Genomic DNA, 17,394 nt, shown 5'->3' with positions numbered 1-17,394 from the left:
TTAAAATGCAAGGCATTATCAAAGAATCTCATATTCAACACAGCTATGTTTCACTTCTAGAAGTTCAAAGTATAAGGACAAGAAAACATCTTGTTCTGATATTGTCTTATTCTAAGGCTGGATGATGTTATAGAAGTAAAAGTGACAATACAGATAACAGCACAAGTGGGTACAATTGGTATAAATTTATTTTTTGGCCAGAATTTTCATTGTGTGTAAGTGAATGTGAATGTAAATGTAAACCTTGCTGTTAATAATTTTTAAACAAGTGATTTATTTTTAATTTATGTAAATAAAGAACAAAAATGTAATCCATGTAATAGAAAATTTAATTCTAATAATGAGGATTTGTGTGGTTCAAATAGGTACAAGCATGGAAATTAAAAAAAAAATCTTTACCAGTAGTAGCTCAGAAACGGAACTTTCTCATAGTGTGATCTCTTCAATTTCTTGCTGATAACTACTGTAAATAGTTTTGTAACACAAATAACAAAGGCAACCTTCATTTTTCAACCCCATTTCACAGTGCTCTTAAGCTGTGCTTCTGAGAAGTCTGTTCTTTTTTTTTTTACATTGCTTTTCCAGTCAGTGTCTACCAGAGAGATTTCCACATGGGAACAGAACAAGAGGAAAAGAGATGAATCAGGAAATGTTTTTTAAGATTGAAAAAAAAAAAAAAAAGTGGAAAAAAAAAAAGTATGAGAATCCTGTAGAAATGTTTAAAAACGATACTAAAAAAAAAATAATAAAAAATAAAAAACATAAATCTTGTCACTATCTACAATGCTGAAATGAAGTTTTGACATCTGACTGTGGTTGTGTTCTGAATAACTAGTAATAGAGTTTTAACGCAGTTTCACCAGCTATATCTTTTGAAATTCAGTCTTTCTTTAAATTAATGACAACAGATTCAGACATCTTCAAACACACAATGCCAGTCTTTAAACAGAGCTATGAGACATCAAATTGATATTCCAGACAAAAACTGCTTTGTTTGCAGACAAAACTCTGTAGACAAAAACTGTTTAAAAGCAAACAAGCAAACCAAAAAAATCTTCTCATTTCATTTTCCTCATGATGCATTTCCTCCCAGATGCAAATCCTTCATTTGGTACCCTCAGATTCAGGAATCTGAGCTCCTCCTCCATGATGTTCATTTTCAGACAAGAAAGATGCTTAGACAAAATCTCCTAAAATGGTTGGCATGGGGATTAAAATATATGCTGGAATCTACACTCTGCTGTACATTTCCAGTATTCCTAAATTAAGTGTTAACATAAAGAGTTAATAATAATTTAGTTCTGCAATAAATTTTCAGCATATTGGGCTACAAAACAGTTCCATCTCAGGGGAACAAGTTGACCTAGGCTTTTCCATCAATATACTAGTCACTAAAGTGAAGATGACATATATGATTGTTTGTGCATTAGAGAAAAACTGAGCAACTCAACAAAGAGTTGAGTAGTGAAAAGGTTGCTAAGAATTATAGGTAAAATGAACCAGTTTGACTGTATTTTATTTCTATTCTTAGTGTACTTCTAACCTTCATTCCTTTTATTTTATTCAACAACTCTTTAAAATAAAATATGTAATCTAACATAGATCCCATCAAGTTGCAGATAAAGCAGCCTCATTTAGCACTTTTGCACAACACCTAGGCAGACACTGTCAGCCTTCCTTGATCTTCTAGGGTCTCTTCCAAGCAAAATCTCGTGCTTTCCAACATTTGTGTATGTTGTTTGTGGAAAACATGTTCATGGGAATGCCCATCATCAGCTGAAAATTAATTAGGAAGTGAAATGCAATCAATGTGTTATCATTTATTCTCCATTATACTTTCTTTGTGTATTAGATTGTAAGTGAAGCAAAGAAGCCAGCTATTAAGTGAAAGCAGTAATCGGTTTCTTCAAACAAAGGAATATATGATACTTCTTGTCCTTAAATATCTCCTTTTTTTTTTTTTTTTTTTTTTTTTTTAGAAAATGATCTTCAAAAGATATTTTTCTAGTTAATAAATGGTTGATTAGAAAGAAATGTTAGGAAAAAAAAATGGAAACAAACATGGAGAATTAGACCATACACAGATGCAATCAGTCTGTCTTCTTTAAAGTTAACAATTACTTTTTGTCTGTTTTAAATGAAATTATAACAATCATTTCTTTCTTATAAGGCTTTGTGAAGCTAAACCTGAATGTAAATATGACTTTCTGTATGATGAGATTTTGAAAAGCAAACAAAAATGTTGACATTTAGTGAAAGATGATTATAAACTATTTTGAAGGAGCTCATAAATACTTATTTTAAAAGTAAGTTATTATACTGCAGAAAATAGCTATATGATTTGAACTTAGAGATGGTCAGAAGCCCTTATGCTTGGTGAGAAAAATTGCTTCTAAAGGATGAAAAAATAAACTTAAATGTTACACACTGTTATCACATTTGCAATTTGGTATTTGGGGAAAAAAAAATGTAGCTATGCTTCAGTTATTTAATTGTTATCAACAAGAACTAGAACATGGGAAAGAACATGAAAGCTATGCTTCTTTGAGTTTGATTTGTAGGGAAAACTCATCATAGTAATTAAGACTACAAAAAGAACAACAAAGCTGCTGTAATTGTAATGTTCCGTTGTTGATGTGTAGCAAATAATAAATAACTATAAATAATCTTAATATGTTCCCAAGGAAATTAATATCATTGGTCAAACACCATTTAGGGGCAATTTTAAGTGTGACTTTTACATTTCATGAAACTATAAAGAAATAGCAGTGAAATTGAAAAGATTTTATGACCTCAGTTATCATCAACCATCCTGCTCATACTCATGTCCATAAAAACAAAACTGCTTAATAAACTTGAATATCTAAAACAGATGAACAAAACATGGAGTAGTTACTTTGTTTTGAATGTCTTGAAGTGGTATTGCCTCCTTAGGGTAAGTAATATGTTCCCCAACCACATTTTAGTTCTGTTTTCATTCAGTCTTATGGTTGAAGAATTTAAGGCTGTTCTGTAAGTAAAGAAAATGCCATTCCATCATGGTGGTGATGGCAGAGAATACTTTAATTCCAAAGAAATGGAAATGAAGATCTAAGATAAGTCTCATGATTCATGAAGTTCATAAAAAGACTGTTATAATGTAATTATAATGATCATGTCATTGTTGTTTCACCATTTATCATAAAATACTATGCAGCAGGTTACATTTTTTTCTTTAAAGCATAATATTTTACAAAATTTTTAATATAATTGCACTTCTGTACTGGGTCTGGCTGGGATGTTAACTTTCCCTGAAGCAGCCCATACAGTGCTGTGCTCTGCACTTGTAGCTAGAACAGCAGTGTTACCACACCAGTGTTGTGTCTACTGCTGAGTAGTGCTGGCACAGCATTGGGATTCTCTCTAACCCTTCTAGGGAGTGGGCAAAAAGTGAGAAGAGAAACATCACCACCGCAGCTGACCTAAGCCAACCAAAGGGGTATTCCATACCATATGATGTCACACTCAGCAATAAAAGGTGGAAACAGGAAGAAGAGGGGAGGGGTGGGCTCTCGTTGTGAAAACGTCAGCCCTCCTCCCAAACACCAGCTATGTGCGTTGAGGCCCCGCTTCAAGGACGTAGTCAATCATTGCTCATTTGTGGGAAGTAGCGAGTAATTTCTTTCCTCCACACTTCCACATAGCTTTCATTTGTTTTATTTGTTTGTTTTCCTCCCTTTTTTTTTTCCTTTCCCCCTCCCTTTTCCCCTTTCCTTTTTTTTTTTTTTCCCTTTAGTTAAATTGTTTAGTTCATAATAATCTTTCTTTAATTATTATTATTATTATTTCTGTTTAATTAAATTATCCTTATCTCAACCCATGAGTTGTTCTTTGCTTTACTTAGTGAGAGAGCGGTTGTGGTGTTTGCTGCCCAGCAAATATTTGGATTTGCTTAATTAAAATTAACTTTAAATGTAGTGGATAGCAAGATATGAAGTACACACAAATGTAGAGTTACACTTGACTATGTAATATTTTCATATACCTGCTTCAAGAAATAAAATTACAAATTGAAATTAATGTTATAAATCTACAGATCCTCATCTATAAACCTGGACTGCCTTATACCTGTGTATGCCATCACGTTTGTATTCCTTTTTACCATGGAAGTTTCAGAATACTTCTTTATATAGCCATATACTTAAAATCATATTGTTATGTTTTTTATTGTATCATTTATTTAATTTAGTAGTATGTACATCTGATGGAAAATAACATATCTGGTAAGGTTCTTCATTCTGTAAGTTTCCCTTGTACGTATAAGTTTCGCTATTGTACCTGATATTAACTAGTGGCCTAAGTACGAGACAACTGAAACACTTAAACTAGGAAAGATGAAGTTTAAATTTTAAATTGAGTTCATTGGTTTTGTTTGTTTATTTGTTATTTTTTATTTTATTTTATTTTTTGTTGTTGTTGTTGTTTCTTTAAAGTAGAATCATTTCACTACTGTTGAAAACGAAATTTACTGACCAAATCTCTTAATTTTGCACATTTGGCAGAGGAGATAAGACACCTGTTTCTGGAGTTTGCAGTTCTGCTGTTACATCATGAAAATCCCCATGGATAGATTTTCTTAACTTTCGCATATTATTGGCATAAAATAACCCTCATCAAGCTAAGACATAAGATAATGAACACAAATTTGCCGTTATGCTGCCAAAAATAAATCTCACATTTGAAGTTTTTATGTGATGTGTCCTCACTAATCAGAGGTATCAGAGCAGGTCCCTTGAAGATCTTCATGTGTTAAGTATTGCGGCAATCTATATAAACCAGAGTAATGAAAAATAAATCACATTGATTTATACTTAAATGAGAAAATAGTATTCTCAAGTGATAAAATAGTATTTTACAAGGTCACAGCAGTCTTGTTGGCTATCAGAATTTACAATACATCTTATGCTTAAATTCATGTGTTTGCCTAATAACCTGTATGTCCCAGTCTCTCAGATTGAAGAGAGAAACCACTGCCAAATAGCAATTTAAAAATATTTTAACATACTTACCTTTTTAATATTTCCTTTATTTATTTTTTTTTTCTGTGACCAAAACATTGACAAGTATTTCAGTAGCTACTTGCACATATTGAATTACCTGAATTATTTTTTATTCTACTTTCGTTAGACATACACTATGCATAACTATTTAAATCAACAAAAAGCCCATTGATTTGTGCTCTTCTACACCAGAGTAGATCTTTCTAACTATTCAAAGTAACAATTAAATCTCTGGGGCATGACTTCAGATTTACATGAAATACAGAATACAGAATAGTAGTGATACAGAATAGTAGTTATCATAGAGCTTACTGCATATGGGTTAACCGAAGTATTGTGTGATAACTGGTAAGCAGTTCTTGAGAACAGCTTAGTCACTGATAAGTAGTTCTTGGGAACAACGAAAAAAATGCATTAGGGATATTAGTGCTTTTATCATCTCTGTTCTTGATCAGTTTGTTCAGCCTGGAGAAGAGGAGACTGATGGGAGACCTTGTCATGGTCTACAACTTCCTCACAAGGGAGAGTGGAGAGACAGGTGCTGATCGCTTCTCTCTGGTGATCAGTGAGCCCTGAGGGAATGGCTTGAAGCTGTGACAAGGGAGATTCAGGCTGGACATCAAAAAAAGGTTCTTCACTGAGATGGTGGTCAGGCATGGAACAGGCTCCCCCAGGGAAGTAGTCATGGCACTGAGTCTGCCTGAGTTCAAGTTTTTTTGTTTTTGTTTTAGTTTTGGGAGCGTAGGGAGTGGGGAGGAAGTGGTCCTTTGGGAACCCAGGAGTTGGACTTGGTAATCCTCATGGGTCTCTCAATTTTGATATTCTATGAGTTTTCTGAAGACAATTGAGTATAAAGGCCTCGTTTAGTACAAGTCAATGTAAATAGACTTTGGATCAGGTTCGTCATACCGTATGGTCTGGTTTGCAAACTGGTATTGAGGAGGTAACTGGTTTCAGTCTTTGGAGCACTGTCTTCTATATCTGATTTAAGGGACATTGACAATACATAGGTCCTAAGTATTTTAAGGTTCTAAGTCCCCCTGAATATTAGGTATTTAAGTATATGCTAAGAAAAAAATAATAATAATAAATTAGATATTAGGGATAGCATTAAAGTGCTATGTTCATTATCTAAATCTAAATACCATGTTGGACATTGAAACTGTCCAATATAATTGAATGAAAGACAACTAATGGATTTTTTTGATATAATTAATAATCTGACCTTATTATGGATAAACAGGGTTTTTTTTTGTGTGTGTGTGTTTTGTTTCGTTTTTAAGATAGCTGAATACGTTTACCTAAGAGTATTTCAACAGTTCTAAAACTATATTGTTCTACTCCCTTTTCATTGTTGTTTTACTATTTATCATTTATCCTTTTTAAATAGCAGAAATAACCATTTTCTAGTCTTTTTTATTAATTTAGAAAAGAAAATTCTGAATTAATTCACTGTGAATCTTATTATTAGGCATTTATTTCTTCTTAGTAAGTGAGGTATATTAAGATTAAAATTCATCAACCATCTACTGTAGTCACTTTTTGAGTGTCACAGAAATGAGCTTCTGAATTTCACTCAGAATATTAATGCTTGAAAGGGGAAAAAATCTGTTTTATGATATTACTATCATTATAGCAGGCAAGCCTATATTTGAGATTCATTACATTATTTAATGATGGATTTGGGCTACTTAAAACAAAACATAAAACAAAACAAAATATAAAACCTACTACCAGCCTAGTGAGTGGCTTTAATAAAAATATCCCTATCTAAAGGATTGGTTGAATACTTAAAGACAGGCTTGAATGTTGCTTCTTGGATGAATTTTGATAATATTTGAGTACTATTAGTCAACAGATAAATCTAGCTCTGAGTCAGCAATACATCTCTTGATGGTAGATTTCAAGGGAATTTAGGCAACTGAAGGTTCATGTATGCAAAACAAAGTAAGCAGGATATGTGCATATGTCCTTTACTCCTATTGTCACATTTGTTATTGATAGTGCATCAATGCCTGCTTATGCACCATGCCTGCCAGCTGTTCTTGAAGGTGTTCTTTCACCTTCATTTGAAGGACCTTCAAGTCTAGGTGTATTCTTGCCTACCTACATAATTTCAAAGTGATTACATACCCTTGCTTAAAAGTGCACTGTATAAAGATGGTATCTGGTTTACAGTTGTTGATATATTCATGGTTATATGAGAATATTTTGAGTAGGAAAGCCATGTGCATATTGTATGTGCTTTAAAGTTCTTTATTTTGAACAGAATGTATTTAAAAATGACAGGTAAAGAGATTAGCAATAGCTTTCATAACAAATGAGAGACACTTTTGAATATACTTTTGTTAAGGCTCTTACTGAAGTAAATATATAAAACACACAAAAAATATAAATTTTAAAAATACAAAACATCAAAAAGTGTATCTGTATATAAGGGCTCTGTCTATTGGCTGACAGTATGCTGACCTCTCCTTTTAAAGCAGTAAAATACATTTTTCCATACCTAAATTAATTTAAAGTCAACTAACTGAAAAGTGTGTGAAGAGCAACTCTGGCAGCCTTCATATGCAGCTGCTTGGCTCAAATGCACACTCATTACTGAATAAGAAAAACAATTTTTATAACTGGAAATTTGAAGAACACTCAAATGTTGAAATTATGCCATATTTTGTACTGTGTAGATAAATTAAAAATAAATATAGATAGGTTTATTTATTCATAGGTTTGAAAATGGCAGGTTAAAAAATATTTAAACTACTTTAAAACATGATCATACTGGGAGGCTGGTGGTCATAAAATCTGTGGAATTTAGAATAAGACTTAATCTGAATAAAAAATACCATTTGAGCACAAATCATTCAAACTTAAATACACAGATTAATTCTTTCAATGACAGCTGACATACTCAGCTTTTTCAGTGTTCTGATGGACATTATATTTTTGAACAAAATTCTGTTCTTTTCAAAGCAGTTCAAGTTTAGACACCTACATTCTAATTTTGAATCTGTTTTTCTTCAATATTTAAAATCTTAACAGTTATGTCAACGCTATGATATTTCTTATGCTCCTTTATATAATTCTCAGATACTGCTCTTAAATGTGTTATATAGGAACCAAAATAGAACAGCAAAAAAATAAAAATAAAAATAAAGCAATCACTAAAGTTTAAAACAAAATTATTCAGTAGTACATGAATTCACTGTGAGGATCATGACCATAAAGTAATGATGTCAGTGAAAAGCTTATAGAAATAGAGAGATCATTGATAGAAATACAGAGGAAACATACTATCAGTTGATAAAATATGATGTCACAGGTTTTTAAAAAATAATCCATATATACATAGTATATTTTAATACATTTTTATAGCTTTTACAGTTCATGGTCTCCGTGTTCTTCTATTAAGAAATATATGAGTTAAATAAGCTCAGTTTCCAGGTTATTAAACACACGTTTTTGTAAACTGTCTTTCAATGTGCCTTCATTAAGCATGAAAAATTAAGTACACAGTCTTAATGATGTATCATAATTTCAAGAATATTCATCTATTTTTAAAGAAGTTAATTGCTAGAGAAATTTAGAGTTCATACGCCAAATGTAAAAATACTGAATTTTTACATTTAGCAACTGGATGGATTGTATCTTAACTAACCTATTGCTCTTTAATTTTATTCTTATGTCATGACTTATTAGTTCTGAAGGAAAATGAGCAAACAAATATTTTCCTACTAGAAGCCTGAGTTCTACTGATCTTCCTTCCTTCCTTTCTTCCTTTCTTCCTTTCTTTCTTTCTTTCTTTCTTTCTTTCTTTCTTTCTTTCTTTTTCTCTTTCTTTCTTTTCTTTTCTTTCGTTCTTTCTTCTTTCTTTCTTTTTCCTTTCTTTCTTTCTTTTCTTCTTTCCTTCTTTCCTTCTTTCCTTCTTTCCTTCTTTCCTTCTTTCCTTCTTTCCTTCTTTCCTTCTTTCCTTCTTTCCTTCTTTCCTTCTTTCCTTCTTCCTTCTTCCTTCTTTCCTTTTCCTTCTTTCCTTCTTTCTCTCTTCTATTTCTTTCTTTCTTTCTCTTTCTTTCTTTCTTTCTTTTCTTTCTTTCTTTCTTTCTTCTTTCTTTCTTTCTTTTCTTTCTTTCTTTTCTTTCTTTCTTCTTTCTTCTTTCTTTCTCTCTTTTCTCTCTTTCTCTCTTTCTCTCACTCTTCTTTCTTTCTTTCTTTCTTTCTTTCTTTCTCTTTCTTCTTTCTTTCTTTCTTTCTTTCTTTCTTTCTTTCTCTCTTTCTTTCTTTCTTTCTTTCTTTCTTTCTCTCTTTCTCTCTTTCTTCTCTTCTTTCTTTCTTCTCTCTTTCTCTCTTTCTCTCTTTCTTCCTCTCTCTCTTTCTTTCTCTCTTTCTCTCTTTCTCTCTTTCTTTCTCTCTTTTTTCCTATTGTGAACACCTGTCTTTTGAATTACTTTTCATTGAGAAATATTTTGGGGAAAATAGACTTTAGTTTAGGGAGATACAAATCAGGTTTCATGGTATACACACAAAATAACACTTTCATTTAAGGATCACTGTAAACTGAGCAACAGGGACTCCAAGCAAGAATTCAGAATTGTGAAGAGCTTTATTCTGGGCATCAGTTATTTAAATGATTTCAAATTTCATATTCTATCACTCCAGGGAGAAAACAGTTAATTATCTTCTCATATGAAAGCCAAAAGCTAAAGTGTTGTCTTTTTAAAGAGTAGTGAATTAGTCTTTATATATGAATATATATAGATTCTCATCAGTTTAGAAATGGTAGTTTTCCTGCTATAGTTTTACTAAACTCTGATTGCAAAACAAGGTACTGTTTGGTGAGATTTGTTTTGACCTTAAATTGTGTGGAAAAAAAAATAATGAACTAAGAAACCATTCTATTAACCCTCAACACATCACAGAATCACAGAATCACAGAATCTTCTAGGTTGGAAGAGACCTCAAGGTCCCTAAGGAAGGCAGTAAGTGTTGTTATTGCCACTTTGAAGACTGAAATAGTGAGGTTAACCCTTCACCGGGATATAGAGAACATCAGAGCCACACTGCTTCATGCTTTGTTCTTGCTGGCCCTTGGACCGGCCCTCTGCAGCAAACCATGAATCCTGCTCAGCCCTGGGTCATTGTTGGGGCTTTCCAGATGAGCTAGAGCAAAGCTGGCTGATATGTGTGTGCAGTTATGCTTCCCAGCTGCAACATGGACTTAGAGATGGAGGGCAAGAAACTGAACAAGGCCATTTAGCAGATTTGCAATGAGAACTCAGCAGGTTTTGACAGCTAGCATGGGTCTTATCCTACTAAAACATGTTCTGTAAACTCCCATAGCTAGTTTCTATTATTGTTTCAAAAAGCTCTTACTGCCTATGGTAGTTATGGAGTTGGTAGTGACACGTTATATGTGACAGATGGTGTAAGAAACAGTTCAGAAGGCCAGAAAGATTGTCCTGTCACTGTAACAAAAGGATAGTTCTGTGTATTGAATCAGGAATATCCTCTGTGTGGGAAAAGTTATTTTGTGGTACACAGAGCCCAAAAGCATTATGTAATTGTCATCATTTACACTATATTTATGGCATTAAGAGTTTACTGTATTTGGGTTTGTTCAAATACTTTTACATATCTTGTAGAAATTGTATTTTATATGATGATTTAATCTTACCACAGCTGCAGCAACATAAATTACACTTAAGACTATGCTGATTGATTATAATCAGTTGTAATCACATCTTATAATTACATTGCATTCTGGAAGCAGAGGACTTCTAAGCCTACTCAGCACCCTGCTACATAAAGAAGATTAGCTGTTACTTCTGACAATCTCAGTGAACACTGAAATATGCATATAAATACCAAGTTTTATAAATTTATTGTTCAAGAATCAAATTAATTTCTTTGTCGATAAAAGGCAAAATAGAAATAAAAAATCTAAAACTTACTGAAAGCCACAGTCGTATAAAATACCATCATTAAAATATTTATAGTCTCTTTAGCCAGGGTACGCTAATAACTGTAAGAAAAATCCATTTTTTTGATATCCATCTGATCATTATTTATTGGGATCCCACTGTTCAAGCATCAACATAGTGCAGGATGCATTGGAGATATAGCATGTAAAAGTGGCGTCCAAGTACTGCAAATAAATTACTATTTCAATAAAACAGCGAATTGAAAGTCTTTATAGGAGTATGTAATATGCAAGATTCATTCTGACCGTTTAATAGATCCCCTTCTCAAACGAGTCAGTTATCTTATTTCACAGAGGCACAAGGCAGGAGAGTACTTCTACTCATTTGGCAAATGTACAGGGAAGAATGGAACCACCCAGTTGTCTGAGAACTGATTGCTGCCAGAATGATCTCTCTAGGTCCACTTGGAAAACCAGAAGTCTCCTGTGATTGTTCAGTAAGCTCAGGATGGAAAATTGGACTAACGGTTCTTGTCTGTAAGTTTTCTGGTCCAATCTCATTAGCTGTGTTGTTCCACAGTTCTAGTTATTCTCCCATGTGTACATTTTGACAGGTAAAGGTAACACGTTTACCCTAGCCTTCTTCAGCACCTGCCTATTCCTGCCGCCCCAGAAATCCTGGGAGACATTCCATTTTGTAACTCTGAGATGGCAAATGCCAAATCAGGAGTAAAAGCATAAACACTTGAGGAGTATTGTACTTGTTTCCCAAAATAGTTTAATTAGGCATTTAACTATTAATTTTGATTCCAATGATTTCACCTTTTTGTAAATTGATCTGTAGATACCCAGTCCATAGAATCACAGTTACTGACCTAAACCCTACCTTTATTCTATACCTTAAAGTAATCTCAGTTCTAAAACTAATTAAAAAAATTTAAAATACTTATGTAAGTACTTATGTAAGTATAAACAAACAAACAAACAAACAAACAAACAAAAAGTGGGCATTTGATAAGAATACAAAACATTTTCTCAGTCTTCCATTTTTTTCTTTCAGCAAATGTGAGTGCTCATAGTCACTCAACTTTAAAGCTAAGATAAAAATTCATGATTACAAAGCCCCAAATTATTGCTTCTATTGCACAAGTGATGTTTCTATACAATGTCTGCACAATCTCATATACCTTTTGGGTGTACTACACACTAATTACATGTTCCATGTTAAAAATCCTTTTTAACACAGACTATGTGTAAACCCTATATGCAATTGGTTTCCAATTGGAGAACTTAAGTTATTAGAGAGCTGATAGTAGTGGCTTGTATGGAAGACATTAGTAGTGAAGGTGGCTCAAAGCCTTAGGGATTATCAAAGAGGCTAGTGAGGCCTCCTATCAGCCTAAGATGACATCTATGCTGCTCAACAACTTTAAAATAGGTGTGGCAATACAGTACTATTTGAGTTAACCTATTTGTTTGATTTATTTCTTGTCCACGGGAAGTATTTTTCATTGCATTCAAACATTTTCATGAAGCAGCGAAGCAGCTTTTAAATGTTACTTTTACTGACAAGATCTGATGGAAAGGAGGCAAACAGAATAAAGAATTATAACCTTGCTGGAGTTAACTTGATCTATTCTGTATATATTTTATTACATAAATTCCAAGATTATAAATTACTTTTCATAGATTCTCTCTGCTACAATGTGATATACATATTTTTTTTCTCTGTAATTGAGATACTTAGTTTCAATAAATCCTTAGATATTAATAGTATATAAATAAGCAAATATTGAGGTACTGTTTTCTCAAGATTCGTGAACAGAGAATCTCACAATACTATATGCTTTCAGCAATATGCAGATGTTGATATTTTGATGTTTAATAAAGAATTAATGCTAAATAGTTGAAAAAGCTCCATAAATAGATTTTATGCAGATATTTTAGTAGGATACTTAATAATATGTCTCATGAACTTTTTGCTTAAAAATATTTATTCCAGTTAATTTGGATGAAATAACATCAGGAATTTAAAAAATATTAACAGAAGCAGGATAATATGGGTAAAATTGCATTTAGTTGGACTAGTATATCTAAACATCTAATAAATATATCTAAATAACTAATAAATACCTAAATTGAGAGATAAGTGCCCAACTAATTCCTCCATTGTCTAGAATGGTGTTCAAGTGGAATTCCCACTGCAGCTGCTTTCTGGCCTGGTTTGCTGGTTTTCCTTCCCACCATAATATGAATATGGTATTGTACCTTGATGGGGTATTTTAATAGCAAAATCCAGACCTGAAGTCTCAGAAGTACCCTTTTTAATCAATTTGTAAAATTGATTTTACAAATAAAATTTTGTAAATTGCAGTAAATTACAGTCTTACCTCATTTTTTTTTTTTTGTTCTATTCTTACCTTTGTCTCTACAAAGTTTGCTAGCATACCTCTGCCCTTGTTGTGAAACTCTCCTTGGTATTTTAGAGAAAGTCTTAATCTTTAATATTTTTGAAAGAAAATACTTTTGTATACGTATCATATTCAATCTCATGTCCTGGTTATTCAATTTAATTATATGAATTAGTTGTTTGACAGACTCTGTCTGTGATCTGACATGTTTAAATTGTATGGCATGTATGTAGTGGGTTAACTGTTTTAGGGGCTGCCAGTACATGGTTCAACATGATGAGAACACCACTAATTACAGTCCCCAGTGTTTTGTTCTTTCAAATCACTGTTGTGAAGAATGCTGTTTAATCAGGTCTGATGGGGACAACTCATGAGGATGTGGACAAGAATTAGAAAACAGTCTTTAGAGGAGATGGCCTAGAAAAGAGAAAGCCCTGGAGGAAGAGAATAAAATGTGTGGGAAAGATGAATAATGGGGAATCAAATGAGAGACCTGGGAGTAACTAGCTATTCAGAGCCAAGAAAGGAATTAAGCACTGAGGGCCAAATTTTACATTAGGGTTTATTTCAATGCAGCTAAGAGAGCTTTTTTTTTACTTTTTTTTTTTTTTTTTTTTTTTTCTTAGTGATAAGAATCTGGTGGGAAGAAAAGGATTGAAGAAGAATTCTGATAGAAGAATATTAGGTTAAGCATCAGTAAAGGAAAGAAAGGAAAGGACAATTTTATAGAGAATACTCTCTATCCAACCTCATGCAGCTGGGTAAACTTGCAAAATAATGTGATACTGTGAAGCACACTAGACAAAGTATGAATATTGTATATATGAGTGTGCATGTGGGTATGGTGGTGTTTTGGGTAGCTGTGTTTTTAAGAATGTGAATAATGACACATTTAGAAGCCCTTTTAACAAGCAAAATGTCATAAATTCTAATGGCTTAAGAAGAGGTGGCAAGAACCATAAACTGTCATAAAACTAATTCAGCAACACGATACCTAAGTGGGCCCAAATCCAGCCGGATGACACCCAGTATTATGAAAACAAACTGACCAAGCTGTAAGAACTGAGTTACAGAAGAAATGAAATGTGAAATGAGACTATGCCCCTCATTAAGTCAATAGGAAAAAAAAGTAAAAATGTCTGCCTTGCCTGTCTAGAAGAAAAGTGGATTCCAGTTGGAGCAATCCATAAATTAAATTTTGTAATTCTTTTTGTGACTTCAACCCACATTGTCCTCTCCAATAAAAAAATAAATAGAATCTAATAAGACCATCTTGCAAACATCAGTACTAGCTGGCTCCAACTAAAAACAATTCACTCGCAGAAAATGAGTTTAATTAATGCATTTTGTATATGCATTTTGAGGTACCAGTGGTGTGAGTGACTGAGGCCTATGTGTATGCTGTGGGGCATCAGCATTCTGTGCTGTGACCCAAAGTGCTGGAGAGCAAGCACACTGGTCATGCCCCAAACATAGGAAGGCTGCTCTCCACAAATCCAGTCCCTGGATGTGCCACTGCACTCCATCACCCTTCCAGGGACTGGTAAGTAGGCTGGTAGTATCCCAGCATGAGAGGGACCAACAGCCAAAGTGCAGAGAGATAGGTTGGCACTGTGGGGTTCGCTTTGCACAAGAGCTGCTCTAGACAGAGCTGAAAGGTTCACCAGAAGCAGACACAGCACGTTTCAAACATCTGATCAGATCTCTTGTTCTTCTCCTGAGGTTTTCCACCTCCATGTTTCTCCTTTGAAACCAAAGCTAACTAAGCAGATATATTTTTATTAATTCTAGTTAACATTCATGTTTTATCTGGTATACATAGTTTAGAATCATTTTGCTACAAGCTTCAAAGCTGAAGCTAAGAACGCAAATAGTACTGTGGGAAACTTCCACCTGCTGTAATGTAAATGAGGACCACATAACTTGTATGTATTTGATTTTTATAGGTCTTAACTATCCAAAACATCCATGCAGCCCAAACTTTGTGTTCCTTTTCACCTCATAATACTTCATTATTCTGACATGTTTAGCCAAATATAAAACAATAATAATAATAAGAAGAAGACGAAGAAGAAGACTTTAGTCATTTGCTCTCATCACAGTAAAAAGTAGAGGAAAGAAAGGTCAGCAGCAGCAGTTCTGATACAGTGAGTGGTGGTCTTCCCTGGGAGAGATGTTGTAGCAGGTAGTGATTTTGATATCTGGCAGATCACTCCATGAATATATGAAATACTTATCACTGTGTGATTATTACAATTATTAATACAATATTTCTTATGAACAGAGGTAAGACTGTAGGATGCAAAGTACAAAATTGTTTGGAAAGAAAACAGTGAGGCAGGCAATGGCCTTACCAAGGAGCTATGCTGTGATACTTTTCAAGTGAGGGACAAAAAGTAGAGGGATGCACTACAACAAAAATTAGAGGAAGGGAAGACTATACATTAGTATTGCAAACGTTTCAAACTAATTTTATGTAAATATAAATGGTTACATGGAAAAAAAGAAATCTTGTTTGTTAATAAGGCTGACACTAGTATCTTAGTATCTGGACTGATGAAAGAGATTACAATATTCCAATACTTAGAAATCTCATCTCAAAATGCAGGCAATGCATGGAGTAAATTGCCACATGAGAATAGATAAGATGCAGAGAGACAGTAACAGGTGGGAAAGTGAGCTAGTTCATATGTGGGAGAATGGAAAAGAAGTAAAGAGAAAAGTAAAAGGTCAAGATATGGAATAAGTAAATGATTGAAGAAATAAAGTAACAGTCTTCTGGTTGCTTATGAATGGTCACAAACGCATTCGTCAGCACTGGAAATAAAGATATTGCAGCAGTGAAACATTAAACAGTGACAGACCGGGTGAATTTTCTTGTAAAATGACAGGAAAGACCACATTTAAGCAACATAATGCATTATGAACTGGGTTATGAACCTCTAATGAACTCTGCATTATGAAGTGGTTGAGAAATAGGTTGTGGTAGGGAAATGAATCAAAGAAAACAAGAGAGGAGATTCAGCAAGAAGGAAAAAGAAACAAGCCAATCTCATTCTGCTTTCTTTTGCCCTAACCCAATATTTTCATTTAAGACAGACACCCAAGTAATGAATGTGGTTACATACCAGTGAGAAATAATAATCGATGCTTTGCTAATATGTAAAGACTTCTTTCTTCTCAATGTTCATCAGTTCTTCTGCTGATACATTTGTTATTTTACTATGTATTATGACAGGTGAATTTAAATCCTGATCTATGTGCTGTATTCAGGCTTTGAATGAGATTGATACCTTTGCTTCTGCAACCATACTTGATATATGATATATGATCACTGAAAGTGATAAAAATGTTATTGAAATTATAATGATGCACTAAAACTATCTGTACCCTTCCAAATCCACCTGACTCTTTTTGTATATGCATAAGTTAAAATGCTTTCAAATCTAGATAAAATATTGATTGAGAAAGTTAAGTTTTATTTAATTATTATTAAATGGACCTGTCTTCTTGCTAGCCATATATATTGTCTGGAAAGCATACCCATAATATTACATTTTGAAATTGAAATAAATAAAAAGCAGATTTTACTTTAAAAATTAGAAAATGTGTATATTTTAAGGATGCTTTTGGGAAACATGTTCTTGGAATGAAAATGCCTTAGATACACGCTGGCATCGTGGAATAGCATAATGAAGGAACACAACTATTCAGCATAGAAAGTTAAGCTTGAAATAATGTTTTAAAGAAAGTATCCTCATGCAGTTATCCTTATTTATCTTTATATATTTAAATAATAATGTGTTCTTCCCTCTTAAGAAGAGGGACCAAATTCACATAATGAGATACCATAGAACAATAGGAAAACCGTCTTCCTAGTCTCATGCAGTCAGTCTGATGTCCTAGAAAGTGAGTGGTACATTACACATCTAGGGCATTATCTAATATACTGTAATCTTTTGTTATTTGAATTAATATTGAATCCCTTTTTAAATCTCCATAAACTAGCAATCTCAAAACACAAGCAATT

The sequence above is a fragment of the Netta rufina genome (assembly GCF_964035555.1).
Source record: "Netta rufina genome assembly, chromosome: 8".
NCBI lineage: Eukaryota > Metazoa > Chordata > Aves > Anseriformes > Anatidae > Netta > Netta rufina.
The sequence above is the reverse complement of the archived record's forward strand: the minus strand, read 5'-3'. Positions refer to the sequence as shown.